We start from the raw sequence: 21,105 nt of genomic DNA, 5'->3' as shown, positions 1-21,105 counted from the left end.
GGGAGGAACTGGGGGGGCGGCCGAGGGGCGAAGCGGGGGCCCGGCGGCGAGGGGGACAGCGGCCGGGCCGGGCCCTGGCAGGCGGCGGGGCCGGCGCTGGGCACGCACCGGGCCGCGGTCCCGCCCCTCCCGGCTCCCCCCGCCCGGGGACGGGGCGGCGGGGCCGGCCCGGGGCGGAGCGGCCGCTCGGCGGGGCGGGGGCAGGAGGGCCGGCGCGCCCCGCCGCCGCCCGCCTCAGCCGGCTTTTCGGCGGGAGCCTCTACTCCAGAGTGCGCGGTAGCGTGGGCCGGCCGCGGGCCTCATGTGGTGCCGACATCACTGACATGGCGGAATCCCCGCCGAGCCCTCCTGGCACTCGCTCCAGCTAGCCGGGACTCACCGCCGCGCCCGGCCCGCCGCCCCGCACCAGCCCTCCGCCAGGTAAGGACGCGGCGGGGAAGGGGGTCCCGGGCGGGGGCTCCCTCGGCGAGCAGCCCCGGGGACCCGGGTCCCCCGCCCCGAGGCGCCGCTGCCGGTCCCGGCTCTTTTGTTCGGCGGCGGGGCGGGAGCGGGGGGCGGCGGCGGGACGGGGCGGCGGCGACGGCGGGACGCGGCCGGACTTGGCGGAAAGTTTCTCTCGCTGCTTCCCCCGCCACCCCCCGCCCCGGCTCGGCGCCCCGCCCGCTCCGTGCCGCGGGGCCCCGCCGGCTCTGCCGCTCCGCGGGGAGCTCCGGGGCTCCGCCAGGGGCTGGCGGCGGGACGGGCCCGCCAGCACCGCCCGGGAATCCCGAGGGGCTGCCGGCCCGGCCGCTGTCATCGCCTCCGCCCTGCCCCGCGTCGCGGGTACGGCCGGTGCGGCTTCGGGGGGGGGGCGATGCGGAGGAAAAAAAATTAAGAAAAGAGAAATCTGTGGGGAGCGGGAGGTCGGTGTCTGGCGGCCGTGTCTGCGTGTGCCGGTGGCACGCGTGGGTGGGTGCGTGGCGGCGGCTGCCCCCGCCCCGGCTGCCCCCCGCCGCTCCCCGGAGGAGCCGTGGCCGTGGGGCGGGAGGAGGCAGGTCCGCGCCCTCCGGCTGTGCCCGGGAGCCGGCCGGGGGTGCCCCGGGGCAGGTGAGGAAACCGGGGCTCCTCTTCGCCCGCAGCTGCCTCCCAAAATGTCTGGATCCAGGGGGTATGTTGGAGGAGAAGCTGGAGGAAGGCGCGAGCGGCCCCGTCCTCCCCGCCCGGCGCTTGGTTGAGGCGGCTTTAGGAAGGAAAACCCTGGAAACTTTTTATTTTGCTTGCCAGACACCTTTTTAAAATGGCATGCTACCAGGAGACGGAATGAAAAAAGAAAAAGTCTTTTAAAAGCTTAACCTCTCTTAGGTTAAGACCACATCTGCATCCCTCCCCTCTGCCTTCCCCCCTTCCCGGTTCTCAGAAATGATCTATTTAAACAAGGTTTTGGCTAAGGTGGTGCGGCTTGGAGTTAAATGTAATGAACCATTTATCCCATCTATATTTGTAGAATAAAAGGCGGGGGGCAAGCCTGCCTCTCTCCATATTAGTAATTGTGTATTTCGTTTGCATTTCTTTGTGTGTGTACCTAAAAGTACTGGCCTCGCTCCTTAAAGTGGTAGTTACCCCATCGCAGATGGAGAAACTGAGATAGGGAAAAACTAAAGTTTCTTGTTTGGTGGGTTTTTTCGGTTTTTTGTTGTGCTATTTTTTTATTTGAACTCAGTGCTACGTTTGTGAGGACAGATCCACGTCTCCCAGCTCCCTGTGCCCTAACCACATTTGCTGCATCCCCTAACTGCTTGCCCTGTCAACTAGAACGTTCCTGAAAGGTGCCAAACCAGTCTAACTCGAGTTTAACAATGTGCTGGGTAATGGGATTTCAAACTCGCACGCATTTTTTAAGTCTAGAACTCTATTTCTCAACCTTTTTTGCAGCTGAGCTTGCTTAAAAAAGGCCAGGCCTGGCAGTGCCTCGGTGCCCGTACGACTCTGGGGCTCTGCTCCTTTCTGATGGGGGGCTGTTGGCCCAGACACGGGTGACACGATGTGTGCTTGGCTGAAATCCTGGTAAAGGCATTGCTTCCATGAGCCTCAGCAGCCAGCGATGGGCTCCCTCCTGAGCGGAGGCATCTTGTTCCTCTCCCCGGGTCCGCTGGCGGTCTCGCCCACCCACCGCCCGTGTACCTTTCTCAGCAGTAAGAGATCATGCTGCCGGTGCTACCAGTAAGAAAATGATTCTTGGCTGTGTTCCCGGGGTCATTTCGGGTCTCGCACAGAAGCGGTCTGTTAGTGCTTTTCTCCTAATCTTCAGCACTTTGTGGTTCCCTTTCATTAGTTTTAAAGCAGTTGTGCTTTCTGGTTCTATCGGGACCCTGCTGTGACAGAAGCGTTTGCTGCCCCAGAAGTATCACATATTGCTCTACCCAGTTCAGTATCTTCTGGCTACTTATGATCATAATGTAGCTCAGAGATGAGTCTGTGTGGAAGTTGATATGTTTTTACTTTTTTTTTTTAACCATCGGGACTCATCTGGTTTGGGTTTGAGGTCACTGCAGGGACAGCAATGAGAGGGGATTTTCATACTGTTCGCCTATAGTTGGCTAAAGGATAAGAAATGAAGAAAGTTAGCATCCAAAATAAGCTGATATTCTACTACAGCCAAGAAACTCATAGCTGTAACTCCATACTGCGTTTTATCTTTACGTTCGGAAAAAATTGTAACTTCCAAGCTGAATTGCACTTATTCTAGCACTTTTTTTTCTGCGTATGGTATTTAGTAAACTGAAAGAAGATTTCTGTGTCGTACCTCTTTCTTAGCAGAGAATTTATGTGTTTTTCGTTTTGCTAGATTCCTTTAAGCCCTCTGATGAGAGAGAGAAGCAGTTAAGGACAGTTAAACTTCTACAATTCATAAATTTCTGCAGAAAAATATATATAGATCATGCAGCAAACTTCTGCATGTGTGCGGTTGTATTCATGAACTGTCTAATTAGTATAATTGGCTTTTCCCTCAAAAATGTAGGTTGTCACTCTGGTGAGTGGTAGCGCAGAAGCAAAGTTTGCAGTATGAGTAAATGTTTGTAGCGTGGGGATCTTAATTCCTACAAAATACATATAATTACATAAAAGTCCCAGAGTCTATATACAGCTGAAAAAACCAATTTACCTCTCCACAGTGCTTTTCTTCTCGATATAGTTTGCCACTCCTCTCAAAAGGGAAGATGGAGTGACCTGTGGGGAGCAGCAGGACGGGCAGTTTGGGATGCCCTGGGAGGACAGCCCTGTTTCCCCACCAAGAATGTGGGTGTTAAGTCTGGAAATGGAGTGTCCCAATGCATCGGAATGGTTTTGTGCAACGTGCTGCAGGTTATCTGAGTCCTGTTTGTTTGCCATAGCCTTTAGTGTGCAGCAAATAAAATAAAGAGCAGAGGAAGCCAGCAGCCCCCTGTGTAAATCTCAGCTGAGCAAAATACCAGCGAGGCAAAGAATTTCTCAAACCAGTTGCCCGGAGGACTCGTGCCTGGGTGATCACCTCTGCCCTGCTGAATGGCAGCAGCTGAGCGTTGAAGGATCCGTTAGAAACGGGAATATCAAAAGTCACGTTGTTTACAGCCAAGGTTTAGTGTCCCTGTGTGATCTGTCCCTGGAGATGGAAGGTATGTGGGAAGAGGGAAGTTCTTCAAACAAGGCAGTGGAAATAGGAGACGCTGGATACACAACGGTACCAGGCCATCTACAGGCAGGAATGCTGGTGTGTCAGCGAGCAGATAACTCCAAACAGTTTCCAGTGGGGATGTGGTGGTTTGCAGTTTTACCAATTCATTCTAAGCACCTCTTTGCAGAATTAAAGTTGGAAGCCCCCCTCTCTGTTGGATTACTGACAAAAAAAAAAAGCCGCACGAACTAATTAAACGTGATTTATCATGGAATTTGTAACAGTGTTGGAGAGATTAGTTGCCTTTCAGAAATGCTGCTGTGGATATTAAATCTGTGCTCTGCCTTGGATGAAAAATGACGGTGCTGTTGAGAAAGTACACGAGCAAAACGTAGTCTGTGTTAAAGTCTGTTCCTCAGCAGGAAAATTCCCTGGAGGTCCCAGGTAGCGTGGCTTTGAGCAAGTTTTCACGGTGCTCGTAATTGGGAAAGGATGACTTTCCTTGAGCTTAGAGGTTAAAACACAGGCTTCTTCAGTGACATGCTTTCTGTGTTTGATCTAAAGAATCCTTTGTTTACAAGTAAATTGTGTTGTTTGTTAGCAGATAACAGGCAGGAAGCCAACTACAACACCAACTATATAAGAAACATTGTTTATTTGTATTTCTAGTGGTGACAGTTTATAATGGTGTTATATACTGAAAGTTACCATTTGGATACTCTGCATATTAAACTGCAGCTATGTGTAAGGTTATTTACGTGATATGAAGCAACAAACAGTTCCCAAGTAATTAAGTATATATTTTATATTATTTTTTGAAGAGGACAAAGATTGCAGCTTATACTGATACGTGGCATTTGTTTGTTCTGGCATCTGCTTCTAGTTCCTCTAGAAGCTACTCAGTGGAGCAACAAGATGGATTCAGGAGCGGAGTTTCTGCTGTTGTGTTTTGATTATTTGTTTTTTTGTGTTAAGATTTAAGATAACTGAAATGAAGCACTTGAATTCTCTGGAGATGAAGGTGGTAGGCTTGTCTGATTTCTTGATGTTGATTTAGTGTATAGATGGCCATGCACATACCTTAAAGCATGCTTTATATGTAAGTCTCCTTTAATTGCCTTATACGCAATTATGGACATTTCTATTATTAGATCCTTGCAAAGGGCTCTAATAATAGAATATGTTTATATATGTATTTAAACATATACTTCATGCTTTCAGGAATGTTTCATATGGAATATTTTGAAAAGAGAAAAAAAATTGCTCTCGAGGCTGTTATAAAAACTTCACTAAGCAACAATTTTAGATGACCCTTGCCACCCTTGGGATGTTGGGGACAGATTTCCCTACGCTTTTAATCTAAACTAGCAAAATATCAAATTTATTTCGTAGCTACGTCCCTGGGCCTCTGTGCAGCTGTGTCAATTTTACATGGTTGCTCCACGTTCCCCACTCACCCACCAGTAAAATGCTAACATTTATAATCTAAATCCCTGGGTTATCTTTTGCCCGAGGTATTTCTACATGATTCTTTAGTCGAGCCCAACACTGCAGTGAAGTAAGGTGGTGTGATTATTTTGGACCTTGGTAGCAGAAACAGCATGGGAGTAGAGACTTGTCCTGATTTGTTTCAGGGTCGCCTTACTGTTTTTCTTTAGTGTAAGATTAGTTAGCTGCTAGAATTTATTCCACTTTATAAGTTGCCTTTATTGTGGAAGTATATGCCTATTCAATGGCAATTCATGTAACATAAATGACCTTATGCTTGCTGACACTTGAGCTGATGTAGGTATGTTGTTAAGTATTATGCATTGCTCTTAGCTCATTATTTATTTATTGATGTGGAATAATGCAGCAGAGAAAAAAAGATGATAGCATTTGTGGATAATGAGAGCATTGAATAGGTTTCCTTCTGGTCAGCCTGTATTTCTTGCAGACTCACGTAATGTCAGCTCGCAGAAAAGAAAGAATTGCTTTCAGTGTCTTGTTACTAGCAAACGTATGGCAAACAGAAGCATCGCTTTATTAGAATAAATTAACAGAGCACAAGTGACACTGTTGGAACTGCAGAGATTGTGGATTATTCGGGATGTGTAATGCCTGAACTCAAAAGCTTGAATAGTGGCCTTTGTCTGTAAGTACTGATAGAGGTGGTGAGGTTGAAAAGCAAAAGCACAGCTTGGGCTTGACTTACTTCATGAAGTGTGTTGCTGTACTGTGTGACTTAGTATTTTGCCTTTCATTTGATGTCTTAGTATCAGGAATACTGGCTTAGATTTGAAGTAGAAAGTGGAAAACATTCTAGGTTTTGTGACAAGATAAGGCAAATTGGGATATACCATGTACCTGATTCTTCTAGACCTATTTCAACTGGATTTTGCAATTTTGAGACCTAGCTGAATACGTGTGTGTGTCCATTCTGTTCTTGTAGCAGAAGGGTGGTTTTGGGCTTGGTGTTTTGCTTTCAGTTGTGTATTTGGTTGGCTTAAACAGTTAAAATGTTAGTCTTTCCCCACTTCTTAATCCACTTAACACATATTAGTATCCTGTTCTTTTGCGAGATACTCTCAAGGTCTGAGGAAATGATTTTATAGTCTAATTCCAGCAGATACCTTTTTATTAATTGTATAAAAAATTGAAAAATGGGGTAGAAAGTAAGCTGTCGTTTTTCACCAAAACCTGTTAGTGCTGTTCCTCTAGTATACAATGCTGCCTTTAACTGAGGCTACCTTGGAAGCTATGGCTTTTAAGGTGAGAAATTTGTTCCTATTCAGTTGCACTGACTGAAGGATGACAACACGTTTTTTGAGGGCTAGTTTCCACTGAGTCATCCCCTGAGCTGGGCAGAGGGGCACGCAGCTGCTGTCACATCTTCTGCTTTGGCAGGTTAACTAGGAAATTTGTTTCCAAAGCCTGCCTTGGGGAGGACAGAGCTACAAGTCTTTATTTTCTAATGCTGGAAAGTGCTAGATGTGGCATCTCAAAGAAATGAAAGAAAACAACTGTTTCTTACCGTATATTTCTACAGAATTGGCTTCTGAGTCTTCTTGTTCCTAGGACTTCTGCTTTTCTCACTGTCCCACTTGCCCATCCTTTCTTTAGCACGCTTATTCAGTAGCTGCCCATGATTTCCGATACTAAGATAGGGTTTTCCCTTTAATTCAATCTCTGTATTCTTTGGTGGTTGCCTGGTTGTTAAAGGTGATCCTCAGCTGTGCAGCGAGGTTACTTCAGCTCTCATACTCCAGACCAGAGGCTCGGCGTGCAGCGTTTGGTCTTGGAGAAGTGTCCCTCCTGAGCAGCCAACGCCATCTGACAATCCATGCGTCTGGGGAACTGAGCAACTGGATACACAATACTTAATTTCACACAATGTTTGCTCTTTGCTGGCTTTTCTTGAATGCTTCAGATGTGGGTGAGGGAGGGACTGCAGATCTGTCTTTGTGGCACACTGCATTCCCTTCTGTCCTCTTTTGCTTCATGCTCTTGTTCACGCAATGGGTGTGACATGTGGCCTTTGCATGACTAAAAATGCAGGCATGTGGACGCGAGGCTGTTGTATGGGAGGAACGTGTCCATCCACATGTGTAGTGGGGGTGTGCCCAGCATTACAGCCACGGTGGGTTGTGTCTTGGCTCCCAGGCGGGTACAAATGACACAGGAAGGATATGGTCCCCGAGGACTTCAGAGGAGTCTGAGTATTTCTGATCTGTCAGGACCACAGGGCACTGCTTTTTGATCATAGGTTGAGTCATTGTTGATGGTACCTGCCAGCCAGTCAGGCAGGGAGAGAAAATCCACCAGCGTCTTCAAAAGCTGGTTTTGAGGAACGGGTCAGAAGTTTTCTGGCTTGTTTGGTAAGGGCGTTCATGGATGGAGAGTGATAGGGAAGGAAATGAGAAATTGGAAATGTAGTCAGGTGGCTTTGTGTTTTGGCTGTCGTGTGTAAGAGGGACCATTAAGGCACAGAGGTGGCAACGCTGGAAGGAGTTAAGCTGCGAGTGGCTTGCAGCAGTCTATGGAGAGCTCAGATTTGGAGACTAATCCAGAAGCAGGCCGAGCTGCAGGAAGGTTGGTGGTGGTTATGGGCAAGAGAAAGGAATGGCAAAAAACCTCCAACATTTAAATTCAAAATAAATCATAACTTTCAGTCTAAGTTGTCAGTCTGTTAGAGAATGGTGCTTTCAGTATGTTTGCGTTGATATCTGAGCATACATATATGTTGTCTCCTCTTAAATGAGTGACCTTATGTGGTTTGGAGGAGGAGAGAAAATGGCACTAGAGTCACAAATAATCCCCTGTATAAACTCTGGAGTCTAACAGCATTTAAATGTCTGGATCAGTGCAAAACGACTTGATAGCTGAAAGAGCGATCTGCTGCTCGCTTTGCACACCATGACCCTGCAGGCGTTCAGCTCTGCTCTGAAAAGTTCAAGCCTATTTTGTACCGGCAGGAAATGAATGTTAGATGTTTTGAGGATAAAGGATTAATTTTTTAGCGATTCAGTGATTATGTTGATATATTCATAAGTCTATCTTGTTTGACACAGTCGTTTTCTCCCTGTTCCCTAATCCAAAATTAGTGATTTTAGGGGACTGTGAATGCTCTCCTGGTAATGCTCTCCCAGGTAATACTGATGAAAGCAACTCAGAATAAGCAAAAGTGAATCACAGTTTTCTGATACTTCTGTGTTTCACTTACGCTCAAGCAGGTAGGTAGCTCATACCTGTGGTGACTCATTAAGTAACCCTCTATTTGTATGTTGTTCTCTGAGTTTATTTGTTGTAAAACTAAACTACATTTTAGTTCAGCAGGATCTCAAAACAACAACAGAAACCCAACAAACAAAAACCTTAAAGGAACAAACCAAAATGACTTTGTATTTTCACATGCTGGTTAACTTTAGGTGTTGAGGTAATAGTGTTTCATGTTCAGGAGTCAGAAATATCCTATGGATTTTGCCAGAGGCACAGGCAACGTCTTGTAGCATGACTCTTGCAGAGTACTGTGTGGCAATGAGCTGTTCCTACCACGCTGGGAAGGTCAAGTGCCATAACAAGGTAGCAGCTTATGGCTTATTGCATGTTTTGCTACCACAGCATATGTTCTAGTTTTGCTTCGTGAAGGTCTAGAACCATAGTCTTGCAGGAGTTGGTGTGGGACATGTGTTTTACGTTATCGATAGCTGACTGTAACCAACGTGGAAGAAACCTTATGGCTAAAGAGGAAAAAAGTCAAATTCTGAGGTCTTCAGCAAAGCAAAAATTCCACAGATCTTGACATAAAGGAACAAAAGTGATCAGAGTTGTTAATGTTGCTCACGGTTATATACACTCAGCCTTAATCTTTGTTTCTTGTATGTCAGCTGGTGGCAAAATCAACTTGTTTGATTCTGCTTCGCGCATATTTGTTTTTGCAACTCCGTATGCTGCTCTAACAGATCTTTATTATTGCTTATTAAGTTCACTGGTGCTTTTAATGACCGCACAAAAGATAAACATCCTCTGTGACTTCATTAGAAGTACAGCGCAAACTTCTTGCTGATTTGAAGCCCGTTTGCCGGGTCAGCGTACATTGCAAGCAGCAGCCGGGGTGCTGCACACCCACCACTGCTAGGATGTCTGAAATGTAGAGGAGGGGTCTTGTTACCTGATTTAAGTGTCTTCTCTCTGCAAGCTCTCGTGTATCTTTACCCTTTCCTCTCTCGGTTAAAAGAGCTGGACATGCTTGTCCAGATGTTCCAGCTGCCTTGTTCAGTGGGCAGGAAATGGTGATGGGGTGGAAATTAAGCAATCCTGTCGAGCATAACCAAAAGGGTCTCTGATCTCTTCTACAGCCAGCACTTCTGGCTTCTGGATAAAATATGAGTCTAGCCATTCAGATACATCTGTAACTGCAATCTATTTAATGTACAAGACGGCTACATTTTTAATTTTTATATGTCTGAATAGGTTGCTTCAGTGGATGTGTGAGAGCTGCTATGTTGCTGTAAAGGCAATATTTGTGGATATAAAACACTGAAGTTGGACATCAACGGTTTCACTTCCTTTTGGCATTTCTTGATCATGCAGTCAAACAGGATGATATTATGCTTAAAAAAGTTGCTGTAAAAAGCTTTTGAGTTTCTCAGACCTTCTAGACTATTACAGTGTTGGCTCTACTAGCAGATCTGGGTCCTTTCTTGTCTGTCTTAATAAATTCTTGTTTCTCTATTCCCTTCTTCCTTTCTTAGATTTTTCCACTACAATGTATTAATTTCAATGCATCCTGAATTGTTGGGTTAGTGTAAAGAGACAAAGGTGAGTGGATAAATGGTTGTAAGATCTTCTTTTCAGAAGATATGAGAGTTGGGAGGTAGAAAATACTGATATGTGAAGCAAATGAAAATAATAATGAAGGGAATAGTTTGCAAGTAGGTCGAGCGTGTTATTTGTGGCCCTGACATCACTTAAGATTCTGTGATGCTCTCTAAACGAAATATAAGCAAATATAATAATATGCCCTCTTACGTGATTGAGTTTCCTTAAACAGCGATAATACCACCTTTGAGCAAATATATCCTCATTACAAGCAGTGATGTGGTTTTACTGCAGCTGCAAAACTGGGCAGTGCTGGGTAGGGATGAGGTGCTGCTTTCTGGCTGTGGGTTAGCGACGTGGCAGTGGGAGAGCTGTTCTTTCACGTTGGGAGGGAAATGCAAAGTTTTGGCCCGGTGCCTGGACTAGCCTCAGATGGCGAGAAGAGGTTTTAGCTCAAGTTAGAAAGTATATGGGGATGACAGATTGGATCTGTCAACTTTCCTCCTCTTCTGTCCTCAGCAGAGTTATTTTCTATTAATTATATAAATATTTTTTAAAAAGTGCCTTAATTATGTGTTGGTGTTCGGGCTCTGTAGAGCAAGCGAGGTTTAACTATCTCTGGTGGTCCCCAAATGGTTGTGCTCTGGCAGGGCTGTGCCCCAGATCGCTGCCTGGGGCAGGGCAGGGAGGGGCTGCCCACACCACCCTGCCAGGACGGCTCCTCTGCCCCATCTTGCTGCATGGCAAGTGCAAGGCAGTCTGAGGGACTATATGCAAAATTTAGGCAATTCAGATGAAGAATATCTTACAAGCTGGCTTTCCATAAAAATTTTGAAGAGTGCTTGGCTGGTTCTTGAATGAGTTTTTATATTAGCTTTATACTGTGTAAAGTATCTCTGGTTTAGCATTTTTGCACATCCCTCCTTTTCACAAAAAATACTTCACAACATTCAACAATTTGTCCGTTTTTGAAAAATGCAAAGGCATTTGGTAGATGGAGGGAGGCAACTGAGTATGACTCTTATTGTATGCAGTTAAAGAGGAAGAAACAGAAAAATACCGTTTTCATCTATTCTCTTCTAATATATTAGACAAAGATTCAGTGTGGCTGCTATATGTTTATCTGCCAACACAATCTCTTCCCAACCTTTGTGGTCAGTATTAGCATTGAGGGGTTTTTAAAGCAGATACAGAGACTTTGCTGTGCAACTACTTGCACTGCTTGGCCATAGTGTGAGTGGGGGCTGTTAGTGGTGATACAGCCATGAAAAAAGGTGTATACCAAAGGGTGGCTCTTCATTTTGCTTTTAGTAGAGATGGGAAGGAAGATAAATACTATTTTTCAAGTCCTTCTGGGACTTCTTTTGGAGAATGTATGCATTCTGATCACCTATGATAGTGAAAGATAAATAAATTTGAAGTGGTAGAGTTGCGGGGAGGGGGTTACAAGCATGAGTGGAAGTGTAGAAAGCCTTTCTTGTAAGATGAGATGAAGAAATATTTAACAGGAAAGAAGTTCCAATGAACTTCACTATCTCTAAATCCATCAGAGATGTAAACACTGTGAAGGCGTACAGGACTGTTTAAGCCAAAAGCAAGTGTCAGCAGATGAATGTAGGGATGCAGACTTTTTCAGAATTCGATCAAACAGCTTAGTCCAAAGCAATCCAGCTATCCAGACAGGAGATGTTTTATGGCAAGCAGAAAGACCTAACTAATTTTAACATAAAGAGCTTTATGCCATACTACAAAAGAATATGTGGCTGTAGTATTTTCGTATATGAAGAAGGAATGTACAAGTGGCAGACTGATTTGAAGGAAGTGGGAGAGCAGAAAAAGACCTGTCCTGGAATACCATGTGATGAAAGTAATCGAGGCGTTCATTGCAACAGCAAAACTTATAAACATGACCTTTTTTTTTTTTTTTTCAATGAATTGACATAATAAAAATATTTTTCAAGCCTACTTGCACTTGAAGTTATGTTTGTGCAGTATCGGTGCTGAAACTTTGATACAGCTGTGACCGTAATGGAATTTCACTCCTGTATCCTGTTACTGATACTCAATTTTTTATTAGGTGGATGATCCTGGTGTAACATAGTTTCAGGAAAGGAGATAGGCAGCTTTCAGAAAGCTTTGAACATGAGGTCAAACCATAAAGGTGTTTTTCAAAACTGCTTTGTGAAAGTGCTGGACCACTTATCGGAGTAAAGCCCAGAGGTTTGTATCCAAAACTTTACTAATGATAATCTTTATGAAGGAGCATGTTAACTTCAGGATAATCACAAGCTTCAAAGCAAAATCAGAACACAAGATAAACTTTGTTTAAGCATTGGCTTAGAGAAAGAAAGTAACAAGATCAGTGTTTCACAAATGTGAGTTCAAATACTTAAAGATCAAAAGGTCTGAATTTATATTTGCTGATGTAAGATGGAAGTTATTCTGAAATACAATGTAAAAGCTTAAAAAAAAAAAAGTGAAATAAATTAGCGAACAGATGTGCAATGCCAAAGCAGAAATATTTTCAGTGATAAGGAAGGGAAGATCTAAATCGTGTCACCTGCAACTTCAAAGTGGCTGTACAAACAACAAATTACTAGTTACACTTGCACCAGTACTCTGGAAGAGGAAAAATCAGCATGTAGTGTAGGTATTATCTAGCTAATTGCTTGGTAGCCACACTAAAATTGCGTTAATACTGGCTGTGGTGTTCCCTTTCTCAGCAGAAATGCTTTTGTCAGGCAGTAGTTAATGTTTCTTGCAGTGAGGAGGATGCAGTGAGTCCTTCTTCAGCCTTTCATCTGAGTGTTTTCCTCTTAGAACGAGGAGTCACAGGAACTTGTTGACAAAGCTGTTTTCTGTGATTGAACTGAGGTTTTGTTTTGGGTGGTTTGTTTTTTTGTTTCAAAGAGTCAGGTTTTCCTTAAATGTATTTATCAACACTGTCTCGTTTAGCTTGTGTGATGTACTTTCATTTCTGAGCTGCTTGGGGAGGGGGGGGAATTGTCTTAATTGTCTTTATGTTAATGCAGAAGAACTGGGAGCTTGTTTCCATCCATCAGTGCTGGAGATTTGAAACAAAAGCCAAGCAAACTTCCAGATGGTTGCAGATCCTGGATCCTGGCCACTGCCCGACGCAATTCAGTACGCTTGCCTCTATCATTTAACTGCTTACAAAACAGCTGCCTGCCCGGCTTGTGAGTGCAGACTTTGCCTTCGTTAGCAGTCGGGTGAAGGAGGAAGGTGAAGGAGTGTGGTAGGGCAGGAACAGTCCCTGTGGGGTCCTCGGGCTTTGGCCAAGACTCCTTGCCAGCAATGTAAGGATTGGCTTGTGAGTTCTCCAGGGTTATAAAACGCCCAGCTGTTGGCTTTTAAAGCTGTGTGACTGGGCAGCTGAGAACTTGGATGGACTGGAGGATGAGCTGTATTGACGGAGGAACAATGGTTTCACAAGCACACACACGTACTCCCCTCGCCCCCCTTTTGGGACCATGGGTGTGCACTATCTGAAATCCTGTCACTAATTAAAAATCACAATAAGCCAGTGCATTTAAAAGTGTTTTCTTTTTTAGTCTTAAAAAAGTCTCTGGCTAGGGAGTTAATGAAACAACTGGGAACAGCATCTTGCATTGTGGCTGCTTGCTCAATCGTGGTTGAGTTGGTGCAAAGGATGTTAGAGTTGATTTTATTGTTTTGATGGGTTTTCAGCCCAGTATGGCAAGGAAAGAGTTAATGTGGGCAATAGGAACTAACTCATCTTCAGGGGGTGATGGTGCTGGTGGGAGAGCAGGAGGGCAGGCACTGGCTGAAGAACCTGGCTGGGAAGGGGGAAGATGGGGCAGAGGGAGCATCCCTGTGCTGGGCAGGGGACCTGTGGGCAGGTTGGCAGGTCCAGGAGCACAGGCAGCAGCAGTGATGCGTGGGGTTTTATTTAATGGTGGCTCTCTGTGGGTAGCTAAGTAGTGTGGTTTAGTTTCAGTCCCATCCACCCACAAACTGCTAGGCATTTCCTAATTTAGGAAGGTCTATATGAAAAAATTTGCAGTGTAAGTTGTAGATGTTAATGTGGATAGATCCTGTGAACCGATAATTTTAATTAAGTTTACTGGCTGGGACAGGCTGACAGTTTTAGTAGGAAATCATTAAATGATCGTGAATTGTTAAATAATTGTTGAATAACCAGTGTGATGGTTCCTTTGCTCTCGGGAGATACCAGAGCACCTCACAGGGGTGATATATTTCATTATTCCCATTTTACAACTGAGAAAACAAGACATGGAGGTGAAATAACTGCAGATACTTGTTTGTTGGGGCTTGTTCCAGTTGAGGCTGGACTAGAAATCCTGTTAGCAGTCTGTATGTGTCTGGGGGTTTCCCTCCCCAACATGAGACTCAACCAGCCTCCTGGCAGCGCCTGTGTGTGGTTTGAGTACCTCTGAAAGTCTCTCCCACGGGAGGAATGTTGATAGTGTAATGTAGCAAGAGGGCAATAACTGTTTGCCTTCTGTTTAGTGCATTATATTGTATTTGTAGGAAGTCTTTGTGACTTGTTATGGGTAAGGGGGGTGAAAATGGTTTTCTTACAAATGCCAGCTAAGTTTTTGTAAGCTAATAAAATTGTCAGTAAGCAGTACAACTTACACTTAATTTAGTAAGGTTATAGTTCTTTTTTAGAAAGGATAAAGTTATCCTGGCTTGCTTGTAACTTTTATTTCTGCTGAGCACATGAAGTCGTATTTCCATAAGAGGAGGAAATACTGTTCACTTCCCCTGGCTGGTCCCATCCAGTCCAGTAGCTAATCTTTGAATTTTTGTTTTTAATGTTGTGCCCAACTCTGCTTTGCCTGGCTCCTGCTTCTGCTCACTGATTCTTACTGTTCTTTAACGTCCGATCCTTGTTGGCCCTGGACCATATAAATAAATCTTGCACAGTGCTAGTAAATCCTGCTGGAGTGCCATGCATCGGGCAGTTGGGTATGTCTGCTCCCACGGTGTGGCTGGTTTACAAACAGTATTATCAGCTCACAGATTAAACTGTGGTCAGTTAGCTGGCCAGCTCTTAATACACTGAAGATATGTCATTTTGATTGTGCAGTGCTAACTCTTATATCAGTGTTGCATGGTATTAAGTCAAACGCTGCCTAAAGAACATACACGTGCTAACACAGCTATCTTTCCAACCAAGGGTGTAATCTCATTGGAGAGTGCACTTGGATTTGTTTGACAGGGTCTGTTTTATATAGAACAACAATGCTGATTATGTTCGTATCTTTGAATTCTTTATCACTGAAATCCTACATTGACTTTTGATTGTTTTATCTGAAAGCTATGCCGTACTAATGGGATGTAATGGCACTGGTCATCCTGCTTCCCTCTTAGCTGCTGGTGCTGGATCAGCACGGTCTCCCTTCCATCCTTCCATGTCAGTGTGACCATAGGTCAGGCATTTCCTTAAGGGCTTGAAGCAAAACTTAATTGCAAGATTTTGGGGCTGACTTGGCCACTGAGGTAATTCATCAGTCTGCTTGATACAAGTGCATTTTTTGCCTCTTTCCAAATACTGAGTGGAAAAATTTATTATATGCTTTTTCCCTGTATCGTTAGCCTTGCGTTTTGCAGTGGGGTTATAGCACTGTTAGAGTTCAGTCCTTCCTCATTCATTTTAAAAACCAGCTGGTTTTATGTTTTGCTGCAAGTCATGATTTTTTTTTTATCTGATTTGTCTTGACTGCAGTCTTGGTTTCACTTACCAATTTTCTGTAGTTCTAGTTAATTTTCATCACTGTCTGTTCCTCTTTCCCTCCTTTGCCCTATTTTTTTCTGCTGCATTACATCTGTATTGTCTTCCTTTTACCGTAGAATCAGGATGAGTTTTTAGCCAGCTCCCCTCTTTCTCAAACAAGGGGATCATGATTTTTCTTTCTTAGTTGTCTGTCTTTAAAAAAAAAAAAAAAAAAAGCTTAATATAAATATAAGCATAAATTTTCCTTTCAGTCAGTTTTTCCTCTCAATTCTCCTCAGTTTTGGGAAATTAGCATTTGTTGTTTTAACCAAAACTGCATGTACTAATGCCAGTTAATCTCCCTCTAATAATGTCTGATTGCTGTGGTGATTCAAAAGCTTTCATGGGATGATCCTGACTGGTTCTGTGAAGATGAAACTTCCAGCTGTTGGGTGTTGAGTGTTTAGAAACCAGACAGATAGGAAAACGCTGAGGTTTTTTCACACATCTTGTACAGGTTGTGTGTGTATGGTGTAGGAGAGTTTTGTTTGCTCTTGAGCTATGTTTGAAATCCCTTTGTGGTGTAAATCAAATAATTCTCTAAATATGTTGTAGGCAGTGGGGGGAGGAAATGGTTTCACAAGTGTTTGCCATACCGAACTTGGCGAGTCACCTCAGTTCAGTAGTTAAACATCATGATATTAAAAAAGGAGGTGCTGAGATCCAACTTCATGTGTATATTGATAGATAAAATACTACAGATGTACATCAAAGCGTAAGTTTGTGGCCTGATTGCACAGCTTTAAGTTTGTGCTGCTATTGAAAGGTCAGTCCTGCCTCCAGCTCCCTTTATTCCTATCACTTCTCTGGTTTTGGCTCAATGTGTTAGACCCCTGGGTTGATCTGGAGATTAACCTTAGACCTGACTTGCCTTGCAGCTGGACGAGCGCTGTCCCAGCGCAGGAGAGGGGCAGCACTGGGGGTCCGGTGTGGCTCTGCCGGTGCTGGCCTGGCATTGGACTTGCTTCAGCCTTTCCTGAACCTGGGCTCCAGCAACCCAGCCATGACTTAAGTTGAGCTGATGATGGCGTGTGGTCCCTCCTCCTGTGCTGGCGGGATGCCTGAGTGGGGCACGGTGTGCTGTGGGGCACCTCCTGCACGCGCCCCTCTGAACGGTTCCCAGTCCCACACCACCTTCCCCAGCGATCAGGGCTGTTCCTGCTGAGGTACAGTGCAAGGGGAGTGCAAGTGCGAAATGGAGAAATGGTGTATTTTACTTTGGCTTTAGTCTTGTAGTACTTGTGCTGTTTGAAATCAAAGCGTCGGTGATCATTCTCCCTGTTTGCTAGTCTTGTCCACCACCTCCCACCCTAAAGGAAAAGGGTTAAGAGAAGGTAAGTGCAAAACTGCTACAGGTAAAATCTCCTGGTCTCCTGAATGCTCTGCCGTGCACATATGGGGCAGCTCTCTTTCAGACTTCCTATAGCACACCTTAAGAAGTGATGTGGCAGTGAAAAGATCAGCTCGACTACCTGGCTTTGATTTAAATTACTCGATCTCCTTCAGTGTTCATTTAAGCTACCTGTCCCAATACCTTAATTTCTCCTTGCTTTGAAACTGTCTCTGCTCTTTGTTTCTCCTATTTGAAGAGACGGGTTTTCACGTCCTCTCTACGAAAGGGTGTCAGGAAAGATCTTCCCTTTCTCCTCTGAACAGCTTGAGGCGGAGATCTTGTCTTTCTTTATATTTACTCACTGTGAAGCACGTTGTGGTGATTAACAGCCAGCTAGCCTTTCTGGAACAGTGTGTGCTGCAAGAGCACGAATATCCTGGATCTGTAGAAAGGCTCTACCACAAGCAGAGGTGCATCTTGGCTTCTCCTGGGCACAGGGCGTCCCTGGCAGCCCCCATGACCAGCATCTCTACTGCGTTGTTCGAATTCTGCATTAACTGTGTGGTAAGAATATCTCCTAATTAGTCACGGCTAAAATTTGGAATTTAATAGCTACTTAGAGGCAGAACTTGTATGGGAAGAAAGAGTTTATAGATAAAAGTTGGTCACTGCTTGTTAATTAAAGTCTGTCTTTTGTCAGGGATAATTAGTGCATTGGTAAGAGATAAACAAAAGTTCAGACAGACTACAGCTAAGCTGTAATCTTCTTATGTTAAAGCCTTAAATAGCAAAGAGTGTGCTTGACTTGAAGTGCTTGTCCACGAATCTTTGACTTCTGTCCCTATGGGGGGAAGGGACAGTGAGGGAAGCACAAGCACAACTCTTACGCTGAAATACCAATGTATAACAGAAAAGTATCTATAACAGAGGTGTCTCGGTTGTGTGTTGGATTCCAGGTGATATAAAAAACTATTAGATTGTTAACATCTTCTTTTAGTAATATCCTGGTTGGAAATCTCAGCTGCTACTAGGATACATCCAAAAGGAAGCATGCTGAGATATGGAGCAACCCTTAATCAAGTCTCTGGCTTTTCCACCCAAGAATGTAGCCCTCAGGTCATGTTTCCCTATACATATGTATGTGTATATTTATGTAGAGGTCTGCCCTTAAAGCAATGGCCTTAACTGAGTTAAGCTGAGTTTCCTAGGTTCACCTCCACTATGGGTACATTTGCACTCACTGTTGTCCTTCACTTGCATCATCAGAGCCTTGGTTTCAGCAGTAGCTTTGTCTTGGGAAGGGTGGCTGAATGATTTAAATGTAGGCATGAGAGAGAGCTGGGATGCTGGATGTGGACTGGGAAGGTCTGTGTAATGCAGAAAGAATTCCAAGCATCTTCTTGGTTAATTCTGTTTTTCAGAGGGCTGCTAATGTGGCTTGATGGGAACTTGCATGTTGAGTGCAGCTTAAGGTTTCTTGATTATTTCTAAAAATGTTTTTTTTTTAAAGTCTTCCTGAAAATCTCTTTGAATTGCCAATAACTGTACTTAAGAGAAAACAATTCAAAGAAGCCTAATCTTTTTACGTTTGCTAATGTCATGAAACTACTGATAATACCTTGGCAAATACTCTAACACTGAATCTATTTTACTCCTATTGAAAAAGAGCCCTGATCCCATCTGATTCAATTAAATTTATGCTTTCCTACTCAAGGACTGAATTTTTACTGTGTTTGGTATACTGTACAAAAATTACCTTATTTTTCCTAACAATTGGCTTGATTTTATAAGGAATAAATGTATTTCCACAATATTTGCAAATGCCACAACAACACTCCTCTCCAGAATGTACAGTTGCTGTTTCCAGGACACACAGAAGGATTTTGGATGCTAGGGTTTTATTACTGTAGTAGTGATGGTGACTTACAGTTAAAAAGCAAACAAACAAACCCAACTTATCAGAAATGGACATCAGAAATGTCCATTATATTTGGCACTTAGGTTCTATGAAACTGAATTTGGAAAAATGTCTGAGGGTACTTTATATCCTCTGAAATGCTTTTCCCTTTCCTCACCTTCCTACAGATGCTTATTTTCTGTAGTGATTATTCAGGTTAGAATAAAAGTGTGAATTTGACAGTGTATACGTAGCTTTTTCTCTGGTGCACATCAACATAGCTTCACTACTTTCAAGATACTTGTCCTTAAAACTGTTAAGTTTTTAAGGTGTTAAAGTGACATTATCAGTGATCTGATAAGCTTCAATGCCTTGCATTTAAATTGTACGCTCAGGACTGATAATGTCAACCTATAGAGAACCGTTTGAGGGACAAAGAGATGCAATAATGGCAATGGAGATTTTTGAAGAAATTTTCCCATGATGAATTAACACCTGTCTCCACCAGTTTCTCTGTAGGCTCAATGATTTTCCAGATTGAGATGCTGCTTTGAGAATAAAAGATGAGGATACAGGAGAGTGTACAATTTATATGAATATTGGAGGAAAATTCAAAAAGCTTATTTTTAATGTCATCTCTCTAAATTAATTTTGTTGCCTAAGATTGTGTTGGAGGAAGCCTTGAATCTTGTGTATTTGGTTCATGTTTGTCAATTAAGTAGACTGAAAAGATCTCATTGAACCTCACCAGCAAGATTTTAACCATTGTGTTAGTTTCTTTTCTTCTTGTCAGTATTACTCAGCAGTGGTGTTCAGTTAGATTGTTTAGCTTAAATTAGGAAGTCGCATGGTTTTTTATACGTCTATGTGTATTGTACACTTGAACTGATGGTGTATAATTAGACACTTCATTTTGCTTCCATTTGACGTCTTTTAACTAATTAGTTACTTGAGTTTCTTTATTTTGCATTACTTTATTTTCAGTTGATTAAGTACACTTACTTACTTCTCTAAGGGCACAAAATTACTAACATACTAATTGCACAACAATTTTGGCATGTGTAGATCGCCTCAGTGTCACCTAAGGACAAAGACTTCTCTGCTTACATTGCTGGCTCTCTTCCCTCCGTGCCCTGTGGGCAGATGTGTCAGAGCAGACGCTGCACACTCCAAATTCTCTTCCTCGCTCCTGCAGTCTAGTCAAAGCTTGCTGGCAATGTCATAACGTAGTTACTCACCCTTGGAATCGGCTTGATCTCAGCTTTTAGATGTTCAGACCCAATAGTTTGTTTAAACTAGTGAGTTTGGAGGTGGTGGGACAGCAGGGTGGTCTCGAAGGAGTGGAGACCCAAAGGTGTCGTGTATCCAGTGGTGTGAATCATGCCTGGAAACCAGCAGGCTTCACCTGGGAGCTGCCATGAGGTGAGTGGGCAGTTGTGATGCTCTCTGCTGATTTGAGTAAACTGGCATTGTGGGTATTGAGCAGCAGAGGAATAATGTTGTGGTTATAAAACATTTGAGTATATTATTTCTAGAAGCAAATTTCCCCCAGGCGCTGAGTCTTCAGGAATAAACATGACTTTATTATGAACTGCTTGCTCTGATTTGTGAGCAGATCAAGATGTTTGGATGTTGGTTTGAACATCAGTTACTGATGTGAGGGACTGAGTAGGATCTAACCTGTGCCAGCTAACAAGGTGAAGCCAACAGAAATGAGAAACCACTACAATTTTACTTTCGTTGCTGCACTGCTGGCTGATGCCGGAGTGTGTCCAAGCATCTGGTGTTTGGACAAGATACTTCTTTCTGTAGATCTGTTTTTCAAAGGGAACACTTTTATAAAAGCTGGGTGTGTGGCCATATTTGAGTAAATCTTTAGGGGTGCTCTGCCACAAGAGGAGGTGCAGGAGGTTTCTCTTGTGAAAGTGGCAATTCCTGCCTTCGATCCTATGTAGCTGTTTAAAACTGTCTGTATTTTTATATTTGGACTGCATTAATAAAATCCCCTCTAATCAACTTACCCATGAGTTTGTGTTAAGGGTGGTGTCAGGTACCTCACAAGTAACATCCCTGGATTCTGTGGTGGTCATTGGGTGTTGAGTTCAACGTTGCGCTAAATCAACCAGGGTTGGGAGGGTACATTAATGGATATGTGCTATCGG

At 43.8% G+C, this 21,105-nt stretch overlaps 1 protein-coding gene across 1 annotated transcript in view; it reads left to right on the top strand.

Annotated features, from left to right (window-relative positions):
• The first annotated feature begins 281 nt into the window (after window positions 1–281).
• Window positions 282–21,105, top strand: part of FNDC3B (fibronectin type III domain containing 3B) — a 208,998-nt gene continuing 188,174 nt past the window's right edge. The window contains exon 1 of the mRNA XM_074912198.1: window positions 282–420. The gene's annotated coding sequence lies outside the window, so the exon portion shown is untranslated. The remainder of the gene's footprint in view (window positions 421–21,105) is intronic.

Source organism: Athene noctua, chromosome 8 (assembly GCF_965140245.1).
Source record: "Athene noctua chromosome 8, bAthNoc1.hap1.1, whole genome shotgun sequence".
NCBI lineage: Eukaryota > Metazoa > Chordata > Aves > Strigiformes > Strigidae > Athene > Athene noctua.
Note: the sequence above shows the minus strand (reverse complement) of the source record. Positions and strands in the feature narration are given on the sequence as shown.